This window comes from Tachypleus tridentatus, chromosome 13 (assembly GCF_004210375.1).
Source record: "Tachypleus tridentatus isolate NWPU-2018 chromosome 13, ASM421037v1, whole genome shotgun sequence".
Classification (NCBI taxonomy): domain Eukaryota; kingdom Metazoa; phylum Arthropoda; class Merostomata; order Xiphosura; family Limulidae; genus Tachypleus; species Tachypleus tridentatus.
In genome coordinates, this window is record NC_134837.1 from 261,560,154 (window position 1) to 261,584,238 (window position 24,085).

At 35.1% G+C, this 24,085-nt stretch overlaps 1 protein-coding gene across 1 annotated transcript in view; it reads right to left on the reverse strand.

Annotated features, from left to right (window-relative positions):
* Positions 1 to 23,715, reverse strand: part of LOC143238925 (uncharacterized) — a 291,462-nt gene extending 267,747 nt beyond the window's left edge. Inside the window, exon 1 of the mRNA XM_076479572.1 lies at positions 23,411 to 23,715. The gene's annotated coding sequence lies outside the window, so the exon portion shown is untranslated. The remainder of the gene's footprint in view (positions 1 to 23,410) is intronic.
* Between the last annotated feature and the right edge of the window lie 370 nt (positions 23,716 to 24,085).

Genomic DNA, 24,085 nt, shown 5'->3' on the forward strand with positions numbered 1-24,085 from the left:
GTTACACAGTTGTGTGGAGGACCTAAATAAATTTGTTATTTAATGTAGGGCAAAGTCTGATTAAATGTTTGTATTGCTGAACGGTTTAAACATTAACCACACTAAAGCAGAGGCATTGATATGTCTTCGTCAGCATTTAGTGTTTACTGTACTTACATCAGACACCAACCGGATACTTTATCCAAAATCACTTACTATGTTGGCCTAAGTTAACAATTAAGGTACTACCTTACTTCAAATGGCATCTTTATGTTATTTAGTAGTTACCTAACTCTTAACTAGATCGTTAAAGGCTCTCACTAACATAACATTAATTGTTAACCCTAAAGTATAATCGAGAGATAACGAACTGTCCTTCCACTTTAAAAGAATTGTACACAATCTCAGATAACTTTTAATATGTTTTAATGTAGCGCGTGTTTCCGATCTTCTCCAAGTTGTGTAATTTGCTAATAAACATGGGAGCTCTCAATTTTGGACACCAGGGGACTGTGTCTTATTAGTGGAAAGCTTCAGTAAGCACGCACGCAGATGAAACTGGACTCAAGGGTGCAAAGTAAAGCGAGAAGATCGATTGACCTCTCTCTTGTTTCATTCCTTCGGCCAGTTCTTGCTACGAATGGAAAAACAAGCTGTAAGGTTGTGTTCGCTGAACGAGAAATTTCGTGTCTGTTTGGAAAGATCGCTACCCCGTCCAGCTGTAAGGACTCATTTACCTCCACTAAACAAACATGATGACTTAAGGCACGTGACACACCATTCTGTAGCATTAAGAACATTTTCCAGCTGTTTATAAAGGCCCTCGTGTGGTACCAGACTACCAGTACAATTTATTACCCTTAATAAACCCTAGCTTCACCACTATAGTTACTGCTTAAAATGAAGATCAAACAAGAAACAATACATGAAAAGTTTTCTGTTGGTGAACAGTTGTCTTATTGTGAGTTTTATCTTTATGACAATAGGTGATGAGTTGTTTTACATGCCCAAAGAAATCGAAGCTAATAAAAATAGCAGCTCTTAAGAATGAATTTAAGTTCATCAATTACGTGAATCACGCAACACAATAAATCAGATACACTCTGAACAATCCATAAATTGGATTGCAGTAATTTTACGGACTTATAATGCTGAAATTTGGATTCGATTCCCAGTAAACTTCTGAAATAGCTCAATACGTCTTTGGTATGACAAGAAGAAAGAAAGAAACAGCCGTTTTTGTGTTATAACTGTGCTGATATAATCACAGTAACTTCAAGGAAACATGGAACAAATACATATTTTTGATACTGTTAAAAACTACGTTATATATAATTAATATAAAACTACGTTATATATAATTAATATAAAACTACGTTATATATAATTAATATGTATCGTCATAGAAACATTACGTACAATCCGTCAATACTACATATCAACGAGTTGCGTATTTGTTTCAAAATAGGTAAAATAGTAATTGATGAGATATATAGATAAATAAATAATGTGTTGAGTAATATTTAAGTTTAGTATCTTCGTGGAAAACCTTATTTTATTATTAAATGATGACATGGAACAAAATATGTTGCTAGATATACAAACCTGTTGATTTTTATTGGTTTCGAGGAATTTCACTCTTCATTTCAACTCCCTGGGCAAGTTAGAACCAACCAAATCTAAAAATTAAAACTAAGTTTAATATAGTGGCTGAGTGTATATTATGTGAAGGATGGTTTGGCTTATCCATTACTTACAACAATGAAACTATATTTATTTAGAATTCCAGCGGTAAGCAACATAATAATAATTATAATAGTAACATAATAATTTATTCTTGATAATACTTCAACCGACAAGTTGTTTAAAATACCAAGAAGTGAAAGTCAGCATATCCTTCCATTTACCAAGCATACCTGTTTCGGGAAATGCCATCCCTTATCAGTAACTTTGGACAAGGGCAAATTGAACGGCTTGTTTGTTTGTAATTGAATTTCACGCAAAGCTACACGAGGGCTATCTGCGCTAGTCGTCCCTAATTTATCAGTGTAAGACTAGAGAGGAGGCAGCTAGTCATTACCACCCACCGCCAACTCTTGTGATACTTTTTTACCAAAGAATAGTTGGATTGACATTCATAATATAACACCCCCACGTGTAGCTTTGTGCGAAATTCAAGGCAAACCAATTGTTTTACGTACGTATAATTTAATATACCAAGAAAAATGTTGTAATGGTTATTACGAATAATTCATGATGACGAGAAAACCCACTTGTAGATAAAATTATGTATGTAAAAACGGCTGGTATGAGATGAACCTGACGATGACCAAAGAAGATCGAAACGTTGTTCGCTCCTACACATAATGCTTTCTCTATCCATGCCAGCCGTTTTATATATACTTTTTACGAACACGTTAGCACACTACAAAGGAAAAGAAGAACACATTATCTCAGAAAATAAAAATATCAGAGAAATATTATGGAGAACGTTAAATAAGAATCTCTGTATCATGTTTGTTTTTCTCTAGTGCTTAAAGCCAAATTGACGCGTGTATCTAAATTACGGGGTTTAACCCACAGAGAAGTGTTTGGGTGGAATAAGACCATTTGTCGCGCCCTCTAGCGGTTAAAGCTATTCATTTTGGATATATTCATATTTATATGTTCTCGTAAAGAACTATTTTTTTAATCAGATAGGCTTAATTGTAACCTGTCTTTTAAATCAAATCTATATCCATGATGTATTTTCACCTCTGTCACAGTTCGAGTAACCAAACGTGACTATTTTTCTGTTGTCTTTAATTTCATTTGCACAAATAATTACGTTTTTTACACATGCGCGCACAAAATGAACTCTCAAAATTAAAAGGCTTAAGATTTGCTCCCGGAAGGTTGATTTACTTAAATGTGCCTGAAAAATATTTGATCATAAAATTGCTTTATAAATTAATAAAGTCATTCTACGATCAAATATGTATTAGGTCCATTATAGTTGCCCCCCAGTGGCAATAGGTTGTACATTGTAAAAGTGGTTCAGTGGTACGTCTGCAGACTTACAACGCTAAAAACCGGGTTTCGATGCCCGTGGTGGACAGAGCACAGATAGCCTATTGTGTAGCTTTGTGCTTAATTCAAAAGAACAACAACCATTAAAGTTGTAAGGTATGTAACACCATCTGGTGAGCATTTACAGCTTAACGAAATACTTTTTGTAACACACACCACATATATATAACTTAAAGCGTCAATTGTGAGAAATTAATGTTTGTAGTTTGCACCAGTAATTACAAACTTAAATATGTTTTATAATACTTGAACTATTTTCATTCAGCTTATGAGTTTAAAGATGGACAATTTCTGCTTAATAACAACATTACAAGCACACCATTACACCATTTCTTTTAAAATTCTCTGTATGTCCGATTTGTTATTTCAGTTTTGTTGTGCTGACAACCTACCCTGGCAACGTAGACTCGAATTAAACTGTCATTTTGTATTTGTCTATATGCAAATTTCAGACGCAATTGGACTGTTAATTTTTCAGTAAAAAAAAAGTTGATTAACTTCGGCACCTTCTTCGTCAACTGTCGGGTTGCTTGTTTGTTTGTTTTCCTTCGTCAAGTCAAGTCTTGGTGAAAATATTACAATACTACTCTTACACTGTCCCAACCTTTTCATTCGTTCTTTGTTTACGTTTTCAAGTCTCGGTAAAGCTGTTAAATAAAGGTAATAATTATAACAAAGTGCTATCATACTTACACACAATGTCATATTAAAACTAATCGTAATTGTAACCATGGTAACGAATCTCAAGGTTTCAGTTCCCTAGGCAACAGGTGTTAAGCAATGGAAAAAACTTACACTAGTCTTTTGTCGTTGTTGTACCTAAATCATATATCTGAACAGAACGTACTCCATTGTAATGACATTAAAACTGTTCATATTTTATTGAAAAGGGAAAAAAGCAATCTTAAGTTCTCACACGAGGTGTGTTATTCGTTTGTTTTTCATTGTTGTACAGTTCATGTATTTACAATCTTTGGGCTATTTTAGTTCACAGAGTCGAACGAAGACGACAGTTCAAGGCTGGTTATAAAAATTCAACGACAGCTCACACATTGGCCTAACAAAAAAAAATTGATAAACGTATGCGATTCTTCCCTTCTTTACAGGCCCGGCACGGCCACGTGGGTTAAGGCACTCGACTCGTAGTCTGAAGGTCGCGGGTTCGAATCCGGTCGCACCAAACATGCTCGCCCTTTCAGCCGTGGGGGCGTTATAATGTGACAGTCAATCCCACTATTCATTGGTAAAAAAGTAGCCCAAGAGTTGGCGGTGGGTGGTGATGACTAGCTGCCTTCCCTCTAGTCTTACACTGCTAAATTAGGGAGGGCTAGCGCAGATAGCCCTCGGGTAGCTTTGCGCGAAATTCAAAAACAAACAAACATCCTTCTTTGCTACTAATGACAGTCCATTTAGTTTGAATGTCTTCCCATGTATTTTTGAAATAAGACTGTAAGAATAAAATTATGAAAAGAAATCACCCACTTGTCTCTTTTTTTATCAATAATATTTTATATCTCTCTTTAACAAACAAAGTGGTGAAGCTAGTCTAGATATCGGAGGAGGTAAAAAAGTGCTTAGTGACGATTTAAGTTAATAGTTGCTCATGTGAACCTTACAAATCAATAGTCATGTGTAGCTTGTTCACTCGGGTAAATCTGAGTGAGAACTTTCCATATCAATAGACGTGTGTAGCTTGTTAACTCGGGTAAATCTAAGAGTGAACTTTTCATATCAGTAGACGTGTGTAGCTTGTTAACTCGGGTAAATCTGAGAGTGAACTTTTCATATCAGTGAACGTGTGTACCTTGTTAACTCGGGTAAATCTGACTGTGAACTTTTCATATCACTAGAAATATGTAGCCTGTTGAGTCGGGGAATTCTAAGTGTAAACTTTTCATATCAGTAGACGTGTATAGCTTGTTATCTCAGGTAAATCTGAGTGTGAACTTTCAAAATAATTATGTGTAGTTTGCTGACTCATGTGGATCTGGTTCCATTTTTAGGGATGTGGTATTTTGGATGGATTTGGTGCAAACAAAGATTGCTTTACTTTGAAAAAAAAATATCTCTATAAAATGTGTATAATTATATGAAAAATATCCATATAAGTTTGTAAATCAAATTCCATAGTAGCTCACAGAATGTAGGAAACGGAAAAAGTGACGAGAGATTCGAGGGTCTGTCAATAAGCTTTGTTGTTCAAAGAACTGATTTCTACCAGTTAACCGGAGACCGTAAACCCTTCATGGGAATCACAGAAGTATTAAACCTGATCGAATCTGTCCAAATAATGAAATGAACATCGTTACGACACAACTTTCATGAAAGTTTATATCAATACGTATATACTTCAGGCACACTTTCATCTTTTTTAGAGCATGCGCAATGACGACAAAATGGCAGACAATCGACAGCCTCGAAAGGTAATATAACAATAGGTAATGGCTCGATTTGGATAAATTAACTAATACTTGTACATCATTAACGAAAGAAAGTTGTATTTGATTTACAGTTTTATAGTGTTATACAGCAATATCATATAATGCAATCGGCCCAGCATGCCCAAGCGCATTAAGGCGTGCGACTCGTAATCTGAGGGTCGCGGGTTCGAATCCCTGTCGCACCAAACATGCTCGCCCTTTCAGCCGTGGGGGCGTTATAATGTGACAGTCAATCCCACTATTCATTGGTAAAAAAGTAGCCCAAGAGTTGGCGGTGGGTGGTGATGACTAGCTGCCTTCCCTCTAGTCTTACACTGCTAAATTAGGGAGGGCTAGCGCAGATAGCCCTCGGGTAGCTTTGCGCGAAATTCAAAAACAAACAAACATCCTTCTTTGCTACTAATGACAGTCCATTTAGTTTGAATGTCTTCCCATGTATTTTTGAAATAAAACTGTAAGAATAAAATTATGAAAAGAAATCACCCACTAGTCTCTTTTTTATCAATAATATTTTATAACTCTCTTTAACAAACAAAGTGGTGAAGCTAGTCTAGATATCGGAGGAGGTGAAAAAGTGCTTAGTGACGATTTAAGTTAATAGTTGCTCATGTGAACCTTACAAATCAATAGTCATGTGTAGCTTGTTAACTCGGGTAAATCTGAGTGAGAACTTTCCATATCAATAGACGTGTGTAGCTTGTTAACTCGGGTAAATCTGAGAGTGAACTTTTCATATCAGTGAACGTGTGTACCTTGTTAACTCGGGTAAATCTGACTGTGAACTTTTCATATCACTAGAAATATGTAGCCTGTTGAGTCGGGGAATTCTAAGTGTAAACTTTTCATATCAGTAGACGTGTATAGCTTGTTATCTCAGGTAAATCTGAGTGTGAACTTTCAAAATAATTATGTGTAGTTTGCTGACTCATGTGGATCTGGTTCCATTTTTAGGGATGTGGTATTTTGGATGGATTTGGAGCAAACAAAGATTGCTTTACTTTGAAAAAAATATATCTCTATAAAATGTGTATAATTATATGAAAAATATCCATATAAGTTTGTAAATCAAATTCCATAGTAGCTCACAGAATGTAGGAAACGAAAAAAGTGACAAGAGATTCGAGGGTCTGTCAATAAGCTTTGTTGTTCAAAGAACTGATTTCTACCAGTTAACCGGAGACCGTAAACCCTTCATGGGAATCACAGAAGTATTAAACCTGATCGAATCTGTCCAAATAATGAAATGAACATCGTTACGACACAACTTTCATGAAAGTTTATATCAATACGTATATACTTCAGGCACACTTTCATCTTTTTTAGAGCATGCGCAATGACGACAAAATGGCAGACAATCGACAGCCTCGAAAGGTAATATAACAATAGGTAATGGCTCGATTTGGATAAATTAACTAATGCTTGTACATCATTAACGAAAGAAAGTTGTATTTGATTGACAGTTTTATAGTGTTATACAGCAATATCATATAATGCAATCGGCCCAGCATGCCCAAGCGCATTAAGGCGTGCGACTCGTAATCTGAGGGTCGCGGGTTCGAATCCCTGTCGTACCAAACACGCTCGGCCTTTCAGCCGTGGGGGCGTTATAATGTGACAGCCAATCCTACTATTCCTTGGTAAAAAAGCACCCCAAGAGTAAGCGGTGGGTGGTGATGACTAGCTGCCTTTCCTTTAGTTTTACACTGCTAAATTAGAGATGGCTAGCACAGATAGCCCTCGAGTAGCTTTGCGCGAAATTAAAGAAAAAACAAAACCAATGCAATCAATCACACTTTCACGTGAACCTTTGTTGACGTCATATAAAACTAATACTACCCTAATCTGCTCGTGCATTGAAGGGCAAAAACAAAGAGGTAAGGGTCATTATTTTACGAATTGATAATAGGATATCGGTTGTTGGATATTAAAATTAAGAACAAAAGCTAGGCCATTTACGTGTCCATTTCCAAGATACACACAATTACAATTTTGTTAAGACCTTCTAGCACTAATTTCCACATTTCATTTAACTTGTGAAATCATTACAAAGTTGTACTTTACTAAAACGGCTGTAGCGCCTCTAGTGGACTTTCTAATTGAAAATACCTTATAACACCCTTTGGACGTTCGTTTATTCGTTTAGTTTAGAAATTTTGCACAAAGCTAACTCCACTTTTGGACAGACAAACTACAAGGAAGGCAGCTACTCAACAGCACCCATCCGCCATCTCTTGGGCTTTTCTTGTCAGACCCGGCATCAAGATGCAAATTACGAATTCTCAACCCTACATTTGTTTGTTTGTTTTAAATTTCGCGCCAGCTGTTTTCTAATTTATCAGGCCCGGCATCGCCAGGTGGTTAAGGTGCTCGACTCGTAATCCGAGGGTCGTGGGTTCGAATCCCCGTTATATCAAACATGCTCGCTGTTTCAGCCGTAGAGGAGTTATAATATTACGGTCAATCCCATTCTTCGTTGGTAAAAAAGTAGCCCAAGAGTTGAAGGTGGGTGGTGATGACTAGCTGCCTACCTTCTAGTCTTACACTGCTAAAGTAGGGACGACTAGCGTAGATAGCCCTCGTGTAGCTTTGCGCGAAATTAAAAACAACCCAACCCCTAACTTATCAGTATAAGACTAAAGGGAAGGAGCGTAGTCACCGCTACCATCGCCAACTCTTCGGTTACTCCTTTACCAACGAATAGAGGGATTAACGTCACTTTATAATGCCCTCCCCACGGCTGAAAGGGCGATTATGTTTGGTGTGAGGGGAACTCGAACCCGCAACTCTCAGAGAGAGTAATTTAAATCGGTGAGATACTTAGTTTTCGATTTTTTTTTTAACTGCTAATAAAAAATCACACCAAACCTCTGTTTCCAGATAGACACACTTGTTGTAAACTACTGGAAGTCTGTTCCTAGACAGACACACTTGTTGTAATCTACTGAAAGTCTGTTCCTAGACAGTCACACTTACTGTAATATACTGACAGTATCTCGTTCTACACAATTTTATTTTAATTTTCTGAAGAAAAATAATCGGTTAAAAGAACATATATGTTCTTATAATTATTTGTTTGTTTGTTTTTGAATTTCGCGCAAAGCTACTCGAGGGCTATCTGCGCTAGCCGTCCCTAATTTAGCAGTGTAAGACTAGAGAGAAGGCAGTTAGTTATCATCACCCACCGCCAACTCTTGGGCTACTCTTTCACCAACGAATAGTGGGATTGACTACCAAAAATTACTCCGTAATTTTTATCTTCCTTCAGTATAAATTGACGTAATGTTTTTTTCTTTTGACGACACATAAAATAATTAGTTTTCACCCGTTGAAGATTTCTAAGATAAACTTGTTAAAGGAATTAGAGATGGAGTTAAGTATATATATATATATACACTAGTATAAACGGGAACCATTGGAAATCAAAGCTGTTCGGGCTAACATTGTCAACAAAAAACAGTTAAACAACTTTATTTTAAATATCGCGCAAAGCTGCTTGAAGGTTATTTGCGCTAGCCGTCCATAACTTAACATCGTAAGTCTAGAGAGAAGGCAGGTAGTCATCACCGCCCATCGCCAACTCTTGGGCTTATCTCTTATCAAGAAATAGTGGGATTGACAGTCACGTTATAACGCCCCCTCGGCTTAAAGAGCGAGACGTTTTGTGTGAAGGGGCTTTGAACCCGCGACCCTTAGATTTTGAGTCGAGCACCCTAACCACCTGACCATGCTGGGTCAGAAATAAACAAAAGAAATATCAAATATCCTTTTCTCAGGAATATGCTATGTATTACTTCTTTATATAACTGACCAAACATGCTATATGTTGGTGCTTTTGGATAAAAGAAGAAAACATCGATTATTTCTACACATCTGTTCTTCTTCTGAGGAGAGGTCATCCTCTACGGATAACTGGTATCCTCTGTCTGCTTTAACAAAGGATTTTCCGTAATAATTCTCAAGCATGGATTTGGGTTGATTTTTTACTTGTTTTTTAAAGGAGTTTTACCGACTTTCCTATTCGATCCCACCTAGTTTGACATCATAATGATATTAATGATGTGGTGTCACACACATAACGCTATGCCAGATATTGTCCTCAAAATTCTTTCCTTGACAGACTTTTATGTAACAGAAAAGTGACGAAAATTAGGAGTTGTTTATGCCTATGTTAGTAATTAAATTCAATTATAACGGGAACGTGCGATAAAAAAAGTCAGAGTATTACAGAAGAAAAAAGTGAAATTGGACTTTGGTAACTCGAGTGTGACCAGTCGCAATTTGGCTTTCACATATATTGATATTATTAAATGTATAGGAATATACTGTCATATTTATATGAGTTTTGGTAGTTAAAACTGCCCGAAGTTTGATATGAAATAAACGACATCGCTAGGTGCGAAATGGTATTGTTGTCAGATTTGAGAAACGCGAACCAGGCAACGTGTTAAACTTTAGTTTATCAAACTTACTTGCGCCTCTTTGGATCAATACAGCACCTGAGAGCTTATAACTCTAAAATTCGAGTTTTGATACTGGTGGTGGGAACACTTAAAAAAATTTCAACCTTTAGTAATAGCATTAGAAATAAAGTTATAAAACTGAATTGCATAGTGGCTGAAACAGCTTCTATCAACAGTAACCACTGCAGTGAAAAACTAGGACGAATTTACTACTGAGATACGTCTTTATTGTTGTTATTAATATAACTAGGTACGTCTTAATTATTATTATTAAACACACTAGGTACATCTTTATTATTATTATTAAAGACACTAAGTACATCTTTATTGTTGTTAATAATAAAACTAGGTACATCTTTTTTATTATTACTAAACACAATAGGTACATCTTTATTATTATTATTATTAAAGACACTAGGTACATCTTTTTATTATTATTAAACACACTAGGTACATCTTTATTATTATTATTACTAAACACAATAGGTACATCTTTATTATTATTATTAAAGACACCAGGTACATCTTTATTGTGGTTAATAATAAAACTAGGTACATCTTTTTTATTATTATTAAATACACTAGGTACATCTTTATTGTTGTTATTAATAAAATTAGGTACATCTTTATTATTATTATTAAACACACAAGGTACATCTTTATTCTTGTTATTAAACACACTAGGTACATCTTTATTATTATTATTAAACACACTAGGTACATCTTTATTGTTGTTGTTAATAAAACTAGGTACATCTTTATTGTTGTTGTTAATAAAACTAGGTACATCTTTATTCTTGTAATTAAACACACTAGGTACATCTTTATTATTATTATTAAAGACACTAGGTACATCTTTATTGTTGTTGTTAATAAAACTAGGTACATCTTTATTGTTGTTATTACTAAAACTAGGTACATCTTTATTATTATTATTAAACACACTAGGTACATCTTTATTGTTGTTATTAATAAAACTAGGTACATTTTTATTATTATTATTAAATACACCAGGTACATATTTATTGTTGTTATTAATAAAACTAGGTACATCTTTATTATTATTATTAAACACACTAGGTACATCTTTATTATTATTATTAAACACACTAGGTACATCTTTATTGTTGTTATTAAATACACTAGGTACATCTTTATTGTTGTTATTAAACACACTAGGTATATCTTTATTATTATTATTATTAAAGACACTAGGTACATCTTTATTATTATTATTAAAGACACTAGGTACATCTTTATTCTTGTTATTAAACACACTAGGTACATCTTTATTATTATTATTAAACACACTAGGTGCATTATTATTATTATTAAACACACTAGGTACATCTTTATTATTATTATTAAAGACATTAGGTACATCTTTATTATTATTATTAAAGACACTAGGTACATCTTTATTATTATTATTAAACACACTAGGTACATGTTTATTATTATTATTAAAGACACTATGTACGTCTTTATTGTTGTTATTAATAAAACTAGATACATCTTTATTATTATTATTAAACACACTAGATACATCTTTATTGTTGTTATTAAACACACTAGGTACATCTTTATTATTATTATTAAAGACACTAGGTACATCTTTATTGTTGTTATTAATAAAACTATGTACATCTTTATTATTATTATTAAAGACACTAGCTACATCTTTATTCTTGTTATTAAACACATTAGGTACATCTTTATTATTATTATTAAACACACTAGGTACATCTTTATTATTATTATTAACGACACTAGGTACATCTTTATTCTTGTTATTAAACAGATTAGGTACATCTTTATTATTATTATTAAACAGATTAGGTATATCTTTATTGTTGTTATTAAAGACACTAGGTACATCTTTATTGTTGTTATTAAACACACTAGGTACATCTTTATTATTATTATTAAAGACACTAGGTACATCTTTATTGTTGTTATTAAACACACTAGGTACATCTTTATTATTATTATTAAACACACTAGGTACATCTTTATTATTATTATTAAACACACTAGGTACATCTTTATTATTATTAATAATAAAACTGGGTACATCTTTATTAATATTATTAAAGACAATAGGTACATCATATTGTTGTTATTAATAAAACTAGATACATCTTTATTATTATTATTAAACACACTAGGTACATCTTTATTATTATTAATAATAAAACTAGGTACATCTTTATTATTATTATTAAACACACTAGGTACATCTTTATTAATATTATTAAAGACAATAGGTACATCATATTGTTGTTATTAATAAAACTAGGTACATCTTTATTATTATTATTAAAGACAATAGGTACATCATATTGTTGTTATTAATAAAACTAGGTACATCTTTATTATTATTATTAAACACACTAGGTACATCTTTATTATTATTAATAATAAAACTGGGTACATCTTTATTATTATTATTAAAGACAATAGGTACATCATATTGTTGTTATTAATAAAACTAGATACATCTTTATTATTATTATTAAAGACAATAGGTACATCATATTGTTGTTATTAATAAAACTAGATACATCTTTATTATTATTATTAAACACACTAGGTACATCTTTATTATTATTATTAAACAAACTAGGTACATCTTTATGAAACTAGTTTCATAGTTTGGGTATCATTTTAAGCTGTATATGATAAGAATAGTTCAACTTCGAACCCTAGTAGAACAAAATATATTTTTATCTATCTTCGGTACCATAGAGAAATGGAATTAATACCTTTTATTATGCCTCTTCTAACTAAAATTTGAAATTATTTATCTCAGCTGAGTTAAATAACTGATTTCTTTCTATTCTAAATCTTTCTGCCACTTTTGGTTAACTTAATGCTTTCAATTCAGGCTCAAAGTTCAGCCTTTCACGATAAGAATACCCAATAAAACAAAACGTGTACTCATTTTTCTAAGAATCATCTCAAGTAAAAAAAACAAAACAAACGAAAAACCCAGTTTCGACAGCGAAGAAAATTTTTCAGTATTTCATTTCATTGGACCTTGCAGTGAAGCAGTAAACTCGAGGATTACAGATTGGATAAAGTTTGCACTCTTAAGAGTTATTATCACAGCAGTTTTGCAGCGTGATCGTCAATAGCGTCTGAGCTTTTATCAGATGCCATCCATTCAGTGTCTAACGTTCGCTAGCAGTGTCAGTGTGGCCCAACTAACATTGGTGTTTATCGGCTTGGTTGGTTCAGATCAATTGAGGAAGAAGGTTCCTTATTTTACCCAAAGTTTAGGGCATTCACACAGCAATACGAATCCATTATTTTCAAATATTATAAGATAATATCTTTAACCGATACTATAGTTAAATAGTTTTTGTTAATTAATAAATGTAGCGTTTTTCTCCGTTGTCGAATTCACGTGTACCATTTTATCGCTTAATTATTAACATCCTCTCATTGGTTTAACCACGAAACTTTGCAAGTCCCTATTGGTTTAACCACAAAACATTGTAACTCTATTGTAAGCTTTGTTTACAGTGTAACCGAAGATTCACGGCTCATGTCTCGTCGTCGCAAAAATCATTATTATCTATGAATTTCTTCATGTGAGACTGGCGAACGGAGGTTAAGACTGATAGACGGTGCATCCCCACCGCAATATGGGTTCTACTTCACAGCCACCTCCAGAACCTAGGGTATATTTTATATCTCACATTATAGCCTGTACCCGGAGACCTTTTCGTTTGGGGCAGCGCTTTTAATTTCTATTTAGGCTTGTTTTTGTTTATTATAATATATATATAAACCATCTGATTGTAAAAAAATTCACGTTTGTTTATTTTTAAGCATAAAGGTACCTTATGAGCTAACTGTGCTCTACTTAACACAAAACCAGAATGTTTAGATTTGTAAAAAGATTCATGAAATACTGCCCTTCGTGTGTGTAATATCAGCATTTAGCCTAACGGAACTCTCAGAACCAAACTTTCTGAAATGTTTTTCTTTCCTACTTTCTGAGGAGGAATTTGTGCTGATGCTGACCTCAGCAACATGGTTGTAAAGAAATTCGATGTTATCGTATCCCCCTTTTAAGTCTTTTTTTTCCTAAGCCTATTTTTTTAGCTTGTGCTATATTCAAAATGCATGTTTTCGCACTCGTAGGAGACTTGATATGCAAATTAAAACGGCAACATTTCCACTGAGTTTGGCGTTTAGCGCCTTTTGTATATAAATGTATATTATATACGGATGAATAGATATGTTACAGCGTGTACCAGGAGACTTAGATTCTTATATGCGGCCTCGGAGTATAAGTGATTCTGTATCAGATGATAAACTTGGCTTGCGGACATAAATTTGACTTTCAAACAGATAGCTCAGACAAGGGGGTGATTATTATTATTATCTTTAAATAACATTTCCCGCTCTTTTTAAATAAAAAAAATATAGAATAAAAAAGAAAAGATGCTAGGACTAACCTTTCCTGTGAAAAACAAAATGAAAGCCATTATTCCAGGCTTTACTCTCTTACTATATTCTTTCTTGTTATAAACGAAGATAATATCCGCTCGTTCGTATATAGTTACAAAGACACAAGAAGAAAAAAATACTGATATACTATTAGTCTACGGTGGAAAATAACACACAACCATTCTCTGGACTGTAATTAGGATCCGAGAGAACGTAATACTATTTGAAAGATATATTTTTCCTGTTGGCAGAGTAGCTCATCACTTAATATAATGCCACACCCTCTCTTCTACGGTCTTCAAACTAGGTATACAAAATTGTTTTGTTCGTATTAGTTTTAGTATTGTTGCTATTATTAAAGAAACAGAACAAAGATAATATCGAGTGAATTGTTACAATCTACTTAATAATTGTTCCAATAAGGAACAATTCATATCTATATAAAAAAATTAGTTTTTATTGTCTATCAAACGGCCCCCTGGTAGGAAAACAAGAACCACACGATAAAACATCAAATATTTAGTCTTCACATGATGCGACTTCTGTAAGAATTTGCTGTTTGTTTATGAAATTTCGCTAGCATCCTTAATTTAGCAGTGTAAGACTAGAAAAAAGGCAGCTAGTCAAAACCACCCCCAGCCAACTTTTGGGCTACACCTTCATTAAAGAGTAGGGGGATTGACCGTTACATTATAACGCCCACTACGGCTGAAAGTGCGAGCATGGTTGGTGAGTGAGATTCAAACTTACGATTCACCAAGTCACGGCAAGCTGTACTGAAAGGGTTATAAGATATTAACTCTTATGATCTTAGTAAACATGTTTCGTCTTTAATAAACAGTGTTGAAGATACGTTTGGTAAAACGTATTAAACATAACACACAGCGACACCTAACTTAGTGACGTTCCTCAAGTAAGATCCGTAATACAGAAATATTTTAATTAACTATTTTCTGATCATGTACTTATATGAATGACGTATTAGAAGCTTCATAAATCAGTATCTTGGCTACATTTATGGTTTTTAAGTTAGAGACTTATTACAGGTGTGAAATGCTTATTTCATTTAAAGAATAAAACGCTTCCAAATGCTTCTCCCTCGACTTTCAAGCAGTTTAGAGTTCCAAATGTTTCATACTAAATTGGCTGAGCCTCGTGAGATATTATTAGGATTACGGCCGAAAACATCACTAGCAGCAAGGCAACACAGTTGATTAAATAATTTAAACTGTCATATAAAAACTTAAGAACAGTATATTCATTCATATATCCATTACTGGGTTAGATTTGAATTTTGATATACGCAAACAGCTCGATTTGACCAAGAATTAATATTATTTTCTTCCAAAGTAGTTATGTGAAAAAAACGCTTAGGCTGTAATGTCACTTTTCAAGCTAGCTCGTGAGATAAAGTAGAATTCTATTATTTAGAAATGCAATAAAAATATAAGCAACAACTTGATTTTTTCCACATGATTTGTTTCGAATTTTCACGAAAAATTACACAAGAGCTACTTGCGCTAGCCGTCCCTAATTTTACAGTGTAAGACTAGAGGGAAGGCAGGTAGTCAGCATCACTCACCGTCAACTCTTGGGCTACTCTTTTATCAACGAATAGTGGGATTCATCGTTACATTATAACACCCCCACGGGTGAAAGGGCGAGCATGTTTGGTGTGACGGGGATTCGAGCCCCCAACCTTCGGATGACGAGTCGAGTTCCTTAACTACCTGAACATGCCGGGCCTTTCTAGATGGTGATCTTTAGTGCCTTTTTATGCACTGTGTTATCATGTTTGTTTGTGTTTTGTTAGACCCCAACGTTTAAACTATAAACATGTCTATCTGACTGTCTTTTAGTCAAAATATTAACAAGCACTGACTAGTGCATGAAATAAATGTATTATAATCTTAAACCTAGTTATAGCACTGGTAGAGTTTGAAAAGGTATTATAGTCTTAAGCCTACATATATTAATAGTATTGGTAAACTTTGAAAAGTTATTACAGTCTTAAGCCTACATATATATTAATATCATTCATAGAGTTTGAAAAGCTATTATAGTCTTAAGCCTATATATACATAAATATCATTCATAGAGTTTGAAAAGTGACTATGGTATTAAGCCTATTAATAGCATTCATGGAGTTTGAAATTTATTATAATCTTAATCCTATTAATTAATACTTTACCAAATTATGTCAGCATAATTGTTTTTCTCTGCTTTTTTTGCATTTTATGATTAGATTTTGTTAAAGGTAAAACTACGATTAACAACCACTTCGTTTTATACCAGACGTCAACGTTTCTTGGTTGCACATATTTTATTTAGTTTCTAACTATATTATACAAAGTATCTTGGTCCCAAAGAAAAGACGTATCAGCGATATATTACCATTAACATTTGCTAGGATGTGTTAGGGTAATCTGCTATGTGTTAGGGTAATCTGCTCCATATTACATAAGAAAGAAAACTCTAAAAGTTACGCTTGTTTTTCGAGCGGATAAACTATTTCTTAAAGTTGTATCTCGAGCAGAAAATTCGAGTTTCCAATCCAAGATGAATTGTTATTATACTGCATGGAAAACAGAATAATGTTCGTTTTTATAGGAACCACCTAGAGTGACCAGTTTTGACTTTTTGCGTGTACTTATTGGTTGAGGTAAAATACATCCACCTTAACTCGGTAATATAGGTTTTGGTTTGTTTGGGAATTTCGCACAAAGCTACTCGAGGGCTATCTGTGCTAGCCGTCCCTAATTTAGCAGTGTAAGACTAGAGGGAAGGCAGCTAGTCATCACCACCCACCGCCAACTCTTGGGCTACTCTTTTACCAACGAATAGTGGGATTGACCGTCACATTATACACCCCACGGCTGGGAGGGCGAGCATGTTTAGCGCGACGCGGGCGCGAACCCGCGACCCTCGGATTACGAGTCGCACGCCTTACGCGCTAGGCCATGCCGGGCCCGGTAATATAGGAGTTTCAGGAATTTGATTTCACATAATTATCTACAAGAAAACTATATATTTATCGTTTAAATATTTTTTTTTCCTCTGTTGATTTATTCACAACAAAATATTTAATTAACGTTAAAAGGGAATTTCAAATCATACAGTTATTGAAATAACTTATCCAAAATAATTTTTAAACAATATGCAGTGGGTTAAAACATCATATAAAACGATTTTTGAGCCTCACCATATCACTATGGTCTACGTCGCCAAGTCTGGTCATGGTATATGCGAAAACTGTACATCTTGATAATAGTCCTGCGGAGTGGTTTATTTTGCAAAGAGTTTCGTTGTAAGGGTGTCGTGTCCAAAGCACACCACTGATCTCTGCATGATTTCCACAATTTATCTAGTGTGTGAATACACGGTTTCGCAATATCACTTTCAAAAGTCCAATCTCCCAAAAATCAATAAACAGTGCATCTGGCGTCTTGACTGGTATGTCTTCGTATAGAATAGTATGAAAGCTTGTTTTATTCACTAGCTGTTTGAAATATGCAAAAGTTCAACAACAGATATAACTGGAGGCCTTACTTCCGTGTTCACCCTCCCGATCTCTGATAGTAGCACAGTGGCCAGGGATAATAATAAATTTGCAACATGCCGTATACAAAGTTCAGAAAAATGTTTTACAAACTGACCAATAGGAAATGGGATGAGACTTGTTACGGTTATCAAGGTACACGAGCATCACCATTAACACTAGGTTAGGCGCACTTCATACAGTTTCCTACAGTTGGCCCTCCTTTCCTGGTTATATCATGAAAAAAACTCGTGTTGTTTGTCCAGATTGAAATTCTTCGTTATAATGTTGCTTCATTGCTGAACTTCGTTTGAGCATATTCTCGTCTGTTTCAAGACTAAGCACTTTCCTTACCATGGCTAGAGTACGACTTGTTATAGTTCTTTTTGTGAATGGTCTTCGTACCCCAAGATTATCCATACTTCTTGTTTTTGCAATGCTATTACATACAAGGAATATATGGGTTTTGAAATTTCAAACCCCCGATCTAAACACATTTTTATTATCTAAGTGTATAAACGTTTTACATAGGAAAGTACCGTTCCATGCTATTCTCAAAAGCGATCAATTTTCGGTGCATCACACTATCTACGTAACATCAAGTAACGTAGAAAAGTAGTTTTGATGCATAAAACTAATCTGCGAATTTAAATCAGCTATGATTTTCGGGTGGTTTACTAATTCACACATTCAAAATTGCTTTAACACAATGTACTCAACCCTCTGTAGTAAAAAAAAACAACGTTATCAGTACTTGATTTTTAAAATATTAATGCTTCCAAACCCTCTCGTTATGGGTGTAGTTTCATTAGATAAACATGTATACGAGTGTTGAATGACTTTACACGTATTATTATTACTGGAAGATTTAACACGAACAACAATTTACGAAAACAGACAAGTGAAGCGATCTCTAGTGTTCAAGAGAGGACAGTCAGTCAACAACAATAACTTCCGCAGAGGCTTTGTTCCTGTCACATTTCTAGCGCATATCGACTAAAAATGTCAAGCATATTCAGCGCCACCTCAGCTCGAACGTTGGATCCTCAGCATGCTAAACACTAGGCTATGACGAACCTTATGATATCGTATGTAAATAACTTGTCAATACGTTACCAATAGACATAAAGTCGTTTGATATGGACCCGTTTCAACAAGTTATTTGATAAAATCTTTAGATAGTGTTTTGTAAATATTTCTAGCTTGAAATAAAACGGACACATAAAATTGCAAAGTGGGACTGACTCACTTCCGTTACAAAATAATATGGACATATTGCACTGATATGAGAAACTGATGCACTTCCCGCTTCTCTCATGTGAATACATTGAGAATTATACTTCATAATCAGTTTTATTAAAATAATGTCAACATATATTTTTATTGTCAAGTTTCAAAGGTTTTAACTTGGTTACAGAATAAATGTCCAAAAATGACATTTATAGTTTTCTCTGTCATTGTAATTTCACATTTTTGAGCTTGGAAGAAATAGGCTGTTCATGTACAAGGGCACAATATTAATAAATAGTGGTCAGCGACAACTACTAAACAAAAGATTTATGTAATCTTAATTACATCGTTTAAGCATTAAAGTAAAATCTACCAATCATTTTAATCGAAAGATTGTATTTTTCTCTATTTTTAGCTCAATCCTACTATGGCTATTTTTTCCCGTCCCTAAGTTTGAACTACTAACCAGATGAAAGCCAACACCTGATCCTTACCATACCGTTTACCACGTCTCTAAGTTTGAGCTACTAACCAGATGAAAGCCAACACCTGATCCTTACCATACCGTTTACCACGTCTCTAAGTTTGAACTACTAACCAGATGAAAGCCAACACCTGATCCTTACCATACCGTTTACCACGTCTCTAAGTTTGAGCTACTAACCAGATGAAAGCCAACAGCTGATCCTTACCATACCGTTTACCACGTCCCTAAGTTTGAACTACTAACCAGATGAAAGCCAACAGCTGATCCTTACCATACCGTTTACCACGTCCCTAAGTTTGAACTACTAACCAGATGAAAGCCAACAGCTGATCCTTACCATCCCGTTTACCATTCACTGTAAGAGTTGTCTCTCATTCTTATAACCCATCCACGACTCAGATATTCGGGGAAGTATCTTGTAGTATCAACCACCACAAGCAAGGTTCACCATCTCCCAAATTCGAGGCTCTGCCACAGGGCCGCGCCATAATCACAGCCAATCGTCTTTTGGGCTGTTGTCGAAACATCTTTTATGTCCAGAAAATTCCATGTACTTTCTACATAATATATATATATATATATATGTAGAAATAAGTTTAAATATGTATAAAGGGTTTTCAGAAACACATAAAAATATAAATAACAGAAAACAACAGCCCTCTAGCAGCATGAAAAAAAGATCACTAAAACTGATAGTCATGTTGAAATTCTAACGTACTATAAATATATATACTGGCTTACTTGACAGTTTGTCACTGACGTCAAAGCTACTTAGTGGACTACCTGTACTGTGCCTACTGCGGGTATCGAAATCAAATTTTTGACGTTGTGAGACCACAGACGTACCGCTAATCCACGGAATGGTAGGGTAGTGTGTATATATACACACACACACATTAAAGCCACGAAACTCAACCAACTTAAATTCTGAACGGAACATATTGTAAACAGACAACAAACCGGGCTGGCATGGCCTAGCGCGTAAGGCGTGCGACTCGTAATCCGAGGGTCGCGGGTTTGCGCCCGCGTCGCGCCAAACATGCTCGCCCTCCCAGCCGTGGGGGCGTTATAATGTGACGGTCAATCCCACTATTCGTTGGTAAAAGAGCAGCTCAAGAGTTGGCGGTGGGTGGTGATGACTAGCTGCCTTCCCTAAATTAGGGACGGCTCGGTGCAGAGGGCTAACAACCCACTCACTTAAATACCTGTTGAAGAATCGCAAGCGATTGCGGCCCTATGTTCCTTGATGGAATCTAATGGTGATAACTAACTAACAAATATCGTGATTATGTTAGGTATGTGTTTTATACGGTGTGTCTATGTCTGTATTAACCTCCTAGTAAATTAAAATATTACATTCTCGAATGTAAATTTCGAATTCGTGGTGTTCAAAAGACTTTTCACTACTTTGTACCTCTCGTGTTACAACTCTCTTAATAAACAATACATACTTGAAATAAATGTAAAGGCATACTTAAAATGCATATAAAGGTGTACATCAAAGGTAAACTACATGGCCAAAAGTATGTGGACACCCCTTCTAATTAGCGGGTTCGGCTATTTCAGCCACACCCATTGCTAACAGGTACATAAAATCGAGCATACAGCCATGCAATCTACATAGACAAACATTGGCAGTAGAATGGGTCGTACTTAAGAGCTCAGTGACTTTCAACGTGGCACTGTTATAAGATGCCACCTATCCAGCATGTCAGTTCGTCAAATGTCTTCCCTGTTAGAGCTGTTTCGGTTAACTGTAAGTACTCTTATTATGAAATAGAAACGTCTAGGAGCAAGAACAGCTCAGCCACGAAGCGGTAGGCCACACAAGCTCACAGAACGGGACCGCCGAGTGCTGAAGCGCGTAGCGCGTAAAAATCGTCTGTCCACAGTTGCAACACTCACTACCGAGTTCCAAAGTGCCTCTGAAAGCAACATTAGCACAAGAACTGTTCGTACATAGCTTCATTAAATAGGTTTTCATGGCCGAACAGCCGCACATAAGCCTAAGATCACCGTGTACAATGCCAAGCGTCGGCTGGACTGATGTAAAGCACACTGCTATTGGACGCTGGAGGAGTGGAAATGCGTTCTCTGAAGTGATGAATCACGCTTCACTATCTGGCAGTCCGACGGACGAATCTGTGTTTGTCGGATGCAAGGAGAACTTTACCAACTGTAAAGTTTTATGGAGGAGGAATAATGGTCTGGGGCTGTTTTTATGGTTTGTACAAGGCTCTTTAACTCCAGTGAAGGGAATTCTTAATGCTACAGCATACAATGGCATTCTAGAAGATTGTGTGCTTCCAACATTGTGGCAAAAGTTTGAGGAAGGCCCTTTTTTTTCTTTCAGCATAACAATGCTCCCATGAACGAAGCGAGGTCCGTAAAGATATGGTTTGATAAGGTTGGTGTGGAAAAAGTTGACTGACCTACACAGAGACCTGACCTCAACCCCAGCAAACACTTTGGGATAAATTGGAAAGCCGACTGCGAGCCAGGCCTTCTCGCCCAACATCAGTGCCCGACCTCACTGATGCTCTTGTGGCTGAATAGGAACGAATCCCCGCAGCCACGCTCCAAAATCTAGTGAATAACCTTCCCAGAAAAGTGGAGGCTGTTGTAGCAGCAAAGGGGGAGACCAACTCCGTATTAATGCCCATGGTTTTGGAATGAGATGTTCAACAAGCACATATGGGTGTGATGGACTTTTGACCATGTAGTGTATGTAAAAGCACACTTCAAAAACATACCTCGAACGCATATGAAAGCATATTTCAAAGGTTATAAATGCATTCTTCAAAAATATGTTAAGACATACCTGAAAGGTATTCCTTTTACAACACATGAAACGCCGTCATCTGAAAATTATTTATTATTTTCATTTGTACTTATGGCAAAACGAGTAAGGTTATTAACATTCGTTCCCAATTTTCAGCTACTAAGAGAGAAAGCAACCATCCACACACACAATAATGAATTGAATGTCACTCTTATAACACACTCCTAGCTTAATGTCCAGTAGATATTTTGTGGTATTACGCAAATTCTGATCTGGTTTGCCAACTCCGAAATTCAAATTTCTGGAACAGGATTAGCACTCAAATTTAGCTAAAACTAAATTTGTTCCAGAAAATGGATATGAAAAAATTTGGAGAATTAAAGGTCTTGTAAAAACAAATCTACTCACAAATATTATAGTCATGAACAACAAATAATATTTTACGAAATTCATATCTAACAAGCGCAGAAAGTAAAGTGACGCCGAACAGTAAGTAATACACAAAACATTTGTAAGTTTTAACTGAAATAATTTCATATCGGCAAGCCTCATTTTCAGATAAGTCAATAGTAAGTTTAAGAGTTTACAACGCTAAAATCGAGGGTTCGAATCCTTGCGGTGAACAGAGCTCATATATCCCATTGAACAGCTAAACCTTAAAAACAATAAGAGCAATAGTCCTAGTAACTATGCTAGAATCAAACCACATTGTATATGCTGTTACACTTTCCCTGGTTTCTTTGTTATTACTCTGAAATTAGACATGTGTAAAAATAGCACATTCCGCCTACCGCTTTCGACTCTTCAGGTTTGAAGTATGTTATAAACAAATTAAGATGAATGTGAAAAAAAAAACTTTTGAAACATGACGTGATATTTGTTCCTGTTATTAGACATTCATGTTTTCAATACTTTACTAGCTTTTAACATTGAAAACCATGACTTCATTTTGGTAGCACTTACTTGATCACTTATTGAAGATACTTATTCTCTTCTTGCCTGATTTTCAATCTTCTGGTTCCAATCTGATGATATTTAAATTATCTTTAGTTTAGTGAACCTAAGACGTTCAGTCTTCCTAATATTAGCTTTCTAAGATGATCAATACCAGTCACGAGTTTGAGTTGTGAAATATAAAGAAAGAAAAAAAAATTCATAGACAAAATTTCTATTCTTCGAAACCCATTCTTATTACAGAAAACTGTCACTCACGGGTTGAACTTTGACTTAAAAGCTTTCCACGCGACGCGCTCGAGAGCTTAGAATACAGTCGCATACACCGGAAAGAGAACAGCTTGCCAATGACGGATTCTGCGTTCTCGCTTTACACGAGTTATAGCCGAAGCATTTCTCGCCACCTGGTGCTTCTTTGTGAAAGCGCAAACCTCTTACACAGTTTGTAATCGTTTGGTATGAGAATAGGAATGACAGTTATTAACTGGCTGTGTAAGGGAAAGATAAAAACATAGTTTATTACGTTTTTATTTTACCCATAACGTGTTTCACGTTATAAAACTTATAAGTTTTAACAAAATATGAATTCCTTCGACATTTCTAAAAAGGGATCATTGAAACTATCGTGATGTAATAACTTCTTTAAAAAGTGCACGACAGAACTTTGTTTTATTGTAAATTAAA